Consider the following 9,865-nt stretch of genomic DNA (forward strand, 5'->3'; position numbering starts at 1 on the left):
TGAAATTGTGATCACTTCATGGCTATAGACAAAAGCCCTCCCAGCCAGGCGCAGTGGCTCATCCCTGTAATCCCAGCACTTTGGGAAGCCAAGGCAGGAGGATCACTTGAGGCCAGGAGTTTAAGACCAGCCTGAGCAAGAGTGAAACCCTGTCTCCTAGAAAAAAATAGAAAAATTAGCTGAGTGTGGTGGCATGCACCTGTAGTCCTAGCTACCCCTGGGAGGATCACTTGAGCCCAGGAGTTTGAGGTTGCAGTGAGCTATGATGATGCCACTGCATGCACTCCAACTAACATAGGGAGACCCTGTCTCAAAAAAAGAAGAAAAAAAGCCCTCCCAGAGCAGGTAGGGCTTCCTGCCCTACTACCTTGCTAGTGGAACTGCCTTGTTTCCCGAAAGCAGCCTCCTACAGCTCCTCTGTGGGCCTCCTCACAGCAAGCAGATTCCAAAGTGTTTCTGTCAGGAGCTTCCTTCTGGTCCTCTCCCTCTGCTCTGGGACTCTCTCCTCTCCACCCAGAATGTCTGCCCAGCACTGCTCTCTCCTTCCCATGTCTCAAAACCTTCACCTGCTTGGAAGATGACTTCAGGTAGCCAAGGGTCCTTTTAGGTTATCCTAAAGTTTATGTTTTGTTTGTTTTTAGCCAAAAAATGTGAGGCAGGAGCAATGACATTTGCAAAGTACCCAGTATGGGGGAAAATGCAGGAGAAATCCTTCCCTAGATGTCTCTGTCCAATTTGTAACTTTAGGCCCCAGAAAAAAGAAAACCCCAGACAAATAAATCCGGGTTGCTGAATGCAAAAAAGATGTTTGTTAGAAGCAAAATGCTGTGGTCCTTGCAGGGTACACTGTGCTGCTGGCCCTGGGACTAGATGCTTTATCTCTCCATCGGCGCCTAAGGCCTACGCCTGGCGGCTGCAGAGCCACAAAAGCGGCCTGGCTGCTGGAGACAAGCAGGCTGTGGCTGCCCTAGGCCAGCCCTCTAGTCCTCTCGGCTCCATTCCCTGCCCCAGAACCAGAACCCTGCTCTCTCTTCACCCTGGTTTCTAGTTGCTTTTGATTCCTTTTTTTTTTTTTTTTTTAGACGAGGGCCAGAGGGAATCCAACGTTCGGAGAGCTGGACAACTTGTGGGCAGATCCCAGAGGCCTCGCTCCTCTCCATTCCCGCAGCCATAATTCATGTCTTTTATTTCTTCTCCTCTGCTGGATAGAGCCAAGCACACACTAACAGTGTTAACACGATAAATATCAGCAGTCCTGACCTTTCCCTCTGGGTCCTGGAGTCTTCTGGCTCCCAAGCTCTGGCTTGTTTGTGCTTAAAATGGATTAGCACTTACCGTTGGCTGCAGGGCCCTGCACTCGGGTTTGATGGGAATCAAAATAGAGATTACCTTATTTGACTTAAAAAAAATTTCCACTTGAAAGATAGAATCCCCCAGAGAAATCCACTGGGGCTTATACATATACAACTTTAAATTGGATTTTAAAAATAGTTTGCCAGCTGTTTGCTAGGTCGTACTTGAGGCTCTCGTGGTTGATTGATGTTGGGTCCACTGGGAAACAAGGCCAAGAGGGGATTGAGGGGCTGCCAAGGCTGCAGGGTCCCGGATGCCTGGGGACTTTCCCAGGAGCCCTGGTAGTTGTTGCCATGGGCCTTTATAAGCCCTCGGGTCCCTGGCACCAAAGTCTGTGTCTGTCCTGGAGAAAATGACCACAGTGCTCAAACCACCTCCCCCAGACCTTGCCTCATCCCTGCACTGCCTCTTCTCAGCCAAAGTCTGAAAGAACAGAAATGAAGGAGGACTGTTCTCAGCCACTGGAGGGATGTTCCACATTTCTTGTGGCTAAATACTTATTTTAGCTCCTTGTATGACCTTCAGGTGACACATACATGGGCCCTCTGCCCGAGCTCTCATCCCCCTCCCCTGCTCCTGCCTGACTGCTCTTCCTCTCTCAGGTCTCAGCCAGAATGTGACTTTCTCAGGGAAGCACGAGGGGCAGAGGGGCAGCAGAGCATGGTAGTTAGTAACACCAGAGTGCCAGGGGTTGAATCCTGGCTCAGCACTTACAAGCTGCGTGACTTTGGACTACTCACTTAACCCCTCTGTGCCTCTCAGTTTTCTGTAAAATAGGGATAATGATGGTAGCTATCTCATTAGGGTTCTTGTGAGGTGAGGATCCAATGAGTTAATATGTATTGTATAGAATACGTAAAATGCTTAGAACAAGGCCTGGTACACAATAAGCGTCTGTTGTTATTACTCTCTAAGTACATCTCCCAGGCCTCGGTTGCCTGTGGCTGCCCTATACTCCCCAGCCTCCGGTGCTTTTTCTGTGCAGCACCTGTCCTCGTTTATCTCTATTGCTTAATTATCTGCCTCTTCCACGAGGGCAGGAACCACTTCTGTCTTGCTCTCTATTGTCCAATCCTTACAACCTAAACCATGCCCAGCTTATGAAATACTCAAGAAATGTTTGTGACTGCAATAATAAATGAAATATAAAAAAGAGAAATCGGCCGGGCGCGGTGGCTCACGCCTGTAATCCTAGCACTCTGGGAGGCCGAGGCGGGTGGATTGCTCAAGGTCAGGAGTTCGAGACCAGCCTGAGCGAGACCCCGTCTCTACTAAAAATAGAAAGACATTATATGGACAACTAAAAATCTATATAGAAAAAATTAGCCGGGCATAGTGGCGCATGCCTGTAGTCCCAGCTACTCGGGAGGCTGAGGCAGTAGGATCGCTTAAGCCGAGGAGTCTGAGGTTGCTGTGAGCTAAGCTGACGCCACGGCACTCACTCTAGCCTGGGCAACAAAGTGAGACTCTGTCTCAACAAAAAAAAGAAAAAAAAAAGAGAAATCACTGAAAGGCAAATGTGATCCAGAAGACAGAGAAACTCGGGGCTCTTGGGTCATTTTTCTCCATCTATATTTGTTCTGTGTATAAACTTGGCCTTTTCATTTTGTTTGTCTGACCGTTAAACAAAGAGAGAGTTGATGAGTTTTGAGTTCCGGGATTATGAGGATACGGTTTTGTAATCACATCTTTTGCAGGAAACCTCTGCCCTATCTACTTTTTCAAAATTTAATTATATATTAAGTTTATGCAAAAGAATAGATCACATGAGCAGAGTATAAAAAAATGAACACCCAACTACCTACAGCCTGGTTTAAGAGACAGATTGCAGCCCACACTAGTAAAGCCCCCTTGTGTGCTGCTCCCCTTGCCAGATCCTCCTAAATTTTTCTTGACCATTCTCTTGCTTTTCTTCATAATTTTACCCCCCAAATATCAATATGCTGATTTTGCATGATTTTGAACATTATATAAAATAAATCATACTGTATGTATTCTTCAATTTGCTTTTCTCACCTCTCAACGTGATACTTGTGACATTTGTCTCTGCTACACCTGTAGCTGTAGAATAGTGCACTGTACCAATGCTCCTCCATTCTCGTACCAGTGGACATTTGGGTTATTTGCAGTTTTTTGCTATGACTAGCAGTGCTGCCACGAACAGTCTTATGTGAAACTATAGGAGCCCATGGTCAAGAGTTTCTCTGGAGATACTTCTGGGGTCACCAGTTCATACATTTTCAACATGTTTAGATGATGTTAAATTGATTTTCCAGAGGAGTTCTCCATCTTCCTCTCTGGTCCTAAGCCTCAGGCCTTGCAACATTCATATTCAGTGTCTATTAGACCTACTGGAAAGGTCTTTGAGGCAGGTCCAGGGAGAAGCCTGTCAGCTTGTTTTGCAGTGGCCTCACCTCTGGGGGCAAGAGGTGACAACTCAGCCTGGGTGACTCAGAAGATCTCCCCTTGTGATGTGTTCTTTACTACTCACAGGCATCACTCACTGCTATACAGACAAGAGCAAATTTTGTGGACCCAAAGCCAAAAGCCCAGTGAAAATCAAAGAGATATCTGGAAACAGCAGTGTTTCTGACCAACCTACTTTTTTCTTTTCTTTTCATTCTTTTTTTTTTTTTTTTTTTTTTTTTGAGACAGAGTCTCACTCTGTTGCCCAGGCTAGAGTGAGTGCTGTGGCGTCAGCCTAGCTCACAGCAACCTCAAACTCCTGAGCTCAAGCGATCCTCCTGTCTCAGCCTCCCGAGTAGCTGGGACTACAGGCATGCGCCACCATGCCCGGCTAATTTTTTCTATATATATTTTTAGCTGTCCACATAATTTCTTTCTATTTTTAGTAGAGATGGGGTCTCGCTCTTGCTCAGGCTGGTCTCGAACTCCTGAGCTCAAACGATCCGCCCACCTCGGCCTCCCAGAGTGCTAGGATTACAGGCGTGAGCCACCGCGCCCGGCCTTCATTCTTTTAAAAAAAAAAAATTTATAGAGATAGGGTCTTGCTATGTTGCTCAGGCTGGTCTCAAACTCCTGGTCTCAAGTGATCCTCCCACCTTGGCTTCCCAAACTGCTGGGATTACAGGTGAGAGCTATTCACGCCTGACCTCTTTTCAAGCTAACAAACGTTTTAACATTTCCTCAATTAAGTGAAAGTAGTATTTTTAAAAAGTAATTTCCTTGTTATAGCTTGCCTTTATTTATTTTATTTTATTTCATTTTTTTTTTTTCAGATAAAGACTCACTCTGTAGCTCTGGATAGAGTGCAGTGGCGTCATCATAGCTCACTACAACCCCCAACTCCTGGGTTCAAGAGATCCTTTTATCTCAGCCTTCCAAGTAGCTGGGACTACAAGCACCCACCACCGTGCCTGGCTAATTTCTATTTTTGGTAAAGACAGGGTCTCACTCTTGCTCAGGCTGGTCTCGAACTCCTGAGCTCAAGCAATTCTCCTGCCTGGGCCTCCCAGAGTGCTAGGATTACAGGCTTGAGCCACCGTGCCTGGCTATAGCTTGCCTTTAAGACTCATTGTTTTAAAATTCAAAAGTGTTTTGATTATAGTAGGCTTTCAATAAATATCAAAGTTTAGGCCAGGAACTAAACTTTAGGAGGCTGAGGTAGGAGGATCACTTGAGCCCAGAAGTTCAGGATTGCAGTGAGCTATGATCCTGCCACTGCACTCCAGCCTGAGTGACAGAGCAAGACCCATCTCTAAAATAAATAAATAAATAAATAAATTTATTTTATTTTTCAGTATTTTGTTGCCTCAGTCAGTAGGATTGTTCAGGGATCCATTTGCCAAAACCAAAAGGAGGAAATCCTTTCTCCTATTTTTCCCACCCTCTGCAATGGTTTTATGTTGTTTTTATAATAACAATTTAAAAGAACGATATGATAGTGAAAACTGATCAATCTTTAAGGCCTGTTGTGACTTTCTCCTGGAAATGCCAACCTAGTGAGTCACTGTCAGCCCAATATGCTGTCCTGGCCCAACTTCTCTGCGTAGGAAGGAGCTCAAAGTTTGCTGACCACTCCACACATCATTTTAAGAAGGCACATTGATCCTTCAAGAAAATGATCCCCTGGAAACTGTAATTGGGATAGTTTGTAAGCAAAACCTGTTGCTAAAATGAGTATGTTACAAAAATGAGCCAGTATTGTGCACAAACCTAGTCACCCCTTGCCTAGGCTGAAATCTTAGTCACCTTTGAGTCACTAACACATTCTTTTTCTCCTATCACATGCAGTCATCCAATCTTGACAATTTATCTTTTATGATGTTTCTCTTGCTCATTCCATCATTGTTTGGGCCTTTTTCACTTTGTGCCTACACCACAAGGGACTGAAGTCATCTAAAAGAGTTTCCCTCACCTGAGTTCCTCTCCTTTCTATCTCATCACTCCTGGATTAATCTTTAGAAATTAAACCCAAACAATAGCAACAACAAAAACCCATTACAAAAACTGTTTTTTCCATGATACTTCCCTTCTTTTCCACCCCCAAACTGATCGGCTTCCATAGAATACAATTCTTGGCTGAATAAAACCTGCAGCGGAGGCATGCAAATCTCTCCCCAAACTCCTTTGAATCCTGAGGCCACCTCTGCAGACACCGGCACAAACACACTCATCTGAAGCAGTTTCTGGGCTCAGGACCCCAGAAGCGGGCCATGGACCCTGGGTTCCCAGCACCTGCTCTGCGACAAGGCCCTGTCTTCCCAGCATTATCACCCACTCTCTGCACCCTCCCTTCTTTCTCCAGCACACACTCAGAGCACCGCATTCTTCAGACAGCCTTGTCATTTGGGGTTTCTCCCCACCTAGAACCCACCTCTCTGCTTTCTGTTTCTATGTCTCGCCCACCCTTCAGGGCCCCACCTCATCTAAACCTTCCCTGATCACCTTGGCCTCTAGGCCTCTGTCCTGACCCTGAATATATAGCTGATTCTGTACAGACCCAACTGGATTGCAAACCCCCAGAGGGCAGCGAGAGTGGCATTCAGGTGGGGCAGGGCTTCCACACATTCTGTTCCAATAAATGTTGCCTTTCAGGACATGATGGTGAATATGATCATACAGAAAAAAAATTAAAAGTGAAAAATAAATAAATAAAATGGTAAGTCTCTCTTTTTCTATGTCAGATTAGGACCTTTCTTGCACCTGCTCCCCACCCCCACCTCAATCCTCTAAAATAAACACTCAGCATAACTTCTTCATCCTGTCATTTATAAAATAAGGAGGCAAAATTCTGGAGAACAGAGAAGTTGAAAAAGCAAGCTAATACATTTCGTTTACTGACTCAAATAGCCTAGGAAAGGTAAACAAACAACTTGGACCTGAGACAAAAGGTCATTGGCTACTGACAGGCAATCCAGGTGCTTCTGAGGCTGGGCTAGGGCCAAATGCTGGGCCACAGAAAGCCAGAAAGGCTACTGCTACTAAACCAAGGTTGCAGGGTGAGTTGATAAGGGAAAAAAAGTGTCAAATCGAAACTCCTTCACCATCGCTGAAATACCAATTTTTTAAAAAACACAAATTAAAAAAAAAAAATGCACGTGCAGTTTGAGACCAGCCTGAGCAATATAGCAAGACTCCGTGTCTACAGAAAATTTAAAAATTAGCTATTTGTGGTGAAGCGTGCCTGTAGTCCCAGCGAGCTGGGAGGCTGAGGTGGGAGGATTGCTTGGGCCCAGGAGTTTGAGGCTGCAGTGAGCTGTAGCCACTGCATTCCAGCCTGGATGACAGAGCAAAACTCTTGTCTCAAAAATTTAAAAAAAGTACATGAGCCCACTTATATATGTATATGTAATTTTTTTTTTTTTTTTTTTTTTGTAACTAGAGGGTGAGGAGTGGAGAATTCCTGGTTATAAATCCATAGGGCATTGAGTAAAGACCCCATTTGATTTGAGAACTATAGTGCCATGACAGTCACTTCACAATAGCATAAGCTTCTTGTTTTGAAGAATAAATAAACTTTTAAAGGGAGAACAAATATTTTATTGGGAAGGACTTTTCTGTGAGAGGAAGTAAGACCACCCATTCTAATTCATGGGCTATACTGTAAGAATTTAGATGTTTATAGAAGAATAGTCTGTTGTTTTTTTTTTCCCCTGCATTCTTGCCACTTCATCCTGCCAATCTCTGCAAAACCCATCTTACTAAAAATCTGCTTTCACCTTGGGACTCTTTTCCTCAAAAATGCACAGTGGTTTTCTGTTTCCTAATGCACCGAATGCAAACTTTACCAAGCCTGGCTTTGAAGCCTGAGCAGTCTGACGCTGTCCTAGCTTCCCAGCTGTCCTAGCTTCCCAGCGTCATTCACAGCCCCCCTCAGCCAGCCTCTCAATGCTGGGTGCACAGATGCCAGACCCCAGAGCCCTCTGCTTAGGGCTCTGCTCTTCCTTACAGCCTGAAGCAGATATTCCACCGTGAAAAGCTCTTTGTATGGCCCACACAATTTGACCAGTAGAACCTCCTTTTAAATCATTTTCCTTCTGTTAACGCTGAGCTCCCTGGTTAGAGGGTAAAGTCCTCTGAGGGCAGGGACTTTGCCTTACTCATCTCGGAACTCACTTCTATGTCTGGACAGCAGCCAGCATGGCATGGCTAAAGCCTCTTAAATTCTAGGTTAATCAGGACATCTGCCCTCCTTGTGCCTGGTCCTTTCCCTGTCTTCCCTAGAGACCTAGGCCATCCCTTGTGAGCCTCAAATCAGGGCAGCCCTCAATGCGCCCACCCCCATATCATAGTCACATGAGAATAATCAGCGATGACAATATTTAAGCAAGCCTTGGGGGAGCAATTACAAATAGACCAATTTCATTTTCAAAAGACCTTCACTTTTATCTCACATGGAAGTAAGGGAGGCAGCTCTTACTCCCATACAGACCTAATAAAAACAGTAGAGGGATTAAATGCTTTGCTTAAGGTCACACATACGGACCGTGTCAAAACTGGTGCTTACAGGGAGGACCTGTCCTTTAATCCCAACAATATCCTCTTTCCTACACCAGGTTGTCTCTTGGTAGCCAATGGTGATAACAAAGTTATTTTAATTTTTCTAAATTGAAAAATATGTTAATATTTTTATTTAGAGTTTTTCTTCTAAAATAAGAATCATGCTTCTGGGTACAAAATATTAAAAATGTTTTTATCTTATCTGTCTTCCTGAATTTGGTATAGATTTTAGGATTAAAGTATTACCAGGTCACCTAATGTTTATGTTTATCACAGTGAAATTCAGTTAGGCTTTTTGGGTACTCAATAAAAACTCATGTGCATTTTAGAAAACTACTCAAAGTACCTGCATATTGGTAGCAAGCAGTGTCTTGATGTAAAAGATAGCATGTTATTTTTAGGCATTCCTGGAATTGTGAAACTTAGAAAGCACATTTATTTAAAAAAAAAAAAAAGAACATTATGTTTGTTTAGTGCTTTATATCTATTTTAATCATTATGAAACCCTGTAGAGCAAGTGTGTAAGAACTGGCATTTTTATTTCTACTTTACAGATGAAGAAATCAAAGCCACAGGGCCCAAGTGGTATGACCAGGGTCACCCGCTCATTGGTGTCTGCATCAGTGTCCTGGCAACAAACAGAGGGCACACGCCAACTGGGTAATTTCAGCAGAATTCAAGAGAAAGGAACTCTTCATAAAAGTAGGGGCAGGGTGCCGGGAAGCCACGAGGACAGAATGCTGTTGTGGGAGCTACGTACGCAGGCCTAGACGAGGGCAGAGTAAGGTCACCAGACCCTGGAGAGACGTGACTAGGGAGGATTCGAGGGAAGATTCAGCAGCTCACAGAGACCTCCTAGGTCTATCAACTAAGGGGAATTAACACGTCACCACCCTTTCCTCCCTGTGATTACCTGGGGTAGATCCTCCTTGGCCTCTTTGGAAGCCTGTTGAGGCAAGGGAACCTGTTGAGGTCTGTATGCAGGTCAGCCCCGGGGCACAGAACAGGAGACAGGAGTAGGGAGTGCCTCCGGGGTGGAGTAGGCAAACAGAAGACACTAGGTACAGAGGTGAGTCCATCCAGCTCCATCCATTATAAAACCTCAGACTTCCTAAAAAAAAAAAAAAAAAAAAGTTTTGTTTTTTTTTTAAAAGGTAACTATGTATGTGCTCGCTTCGGCAGCACATATACTAAAATTGGAACGATACAGAGAAGATTAGCATGGCCCCTGCGCAAGGATGACACGGCAAATTCGTGAAGTGCTCCATTTTAAAAAAAAAATAAAAAAATAAAAAATAAATAAAAAGGTAACTATGTGAAGTGATGGATATGTTAATTGTCTTGCCTGTGGTAATCATTTTACAATGTATACCTGTATCAAAATATACACAACTTTTATTTGTCAATTACACTGCAATAAAGCTAAAAACAAAAACCACGTCAGACTTCCTGCCTCCTGTTCCTACGCTCTTTCGATAACACTGGCTGAGACACACCAAGTCCTAGCAGAGAATTCCAGAGAAGGTTCCTCCAGAGACCACCCTTAGGC

The 9,865-nt window shown here is 44.3% G+C and overlaps 1 non-coding gene across 1 annotated transcript; it reads left to right on the forward strand.

Moving 5' to 3' along the window:
• Window positions 1–9,482: 9,482 nt before the first annotated feature.
• Window positions 9,483–9,590, forward strand: LOC138400360 (U6 spliceosomal RNA). The gene has a single exon (XR_011236257.1). It is a non-coding gene; the product is annotated as a U6 spliceosomal RNA (small nuclear RNA).
• The last annotated feature ends 275 nt before the right edge of the window (window positions 9,591–9,865 follow it).

Source organism: Eulemur rufifrons, chromosome 19, assembly GCF_041146395.1.
Source record: "Eulemur rufifrons isolate Redbay chromosome 19, OSU_ERuf_1, whole genome shotgun sequence".
Taxonomy (NCBI): domain Eukaryota; kingdom Metazoa; phylum Chordata; class Mammalia; order Primates; family Lemuridae; genus Eulemur; species Eulemur rufifrons.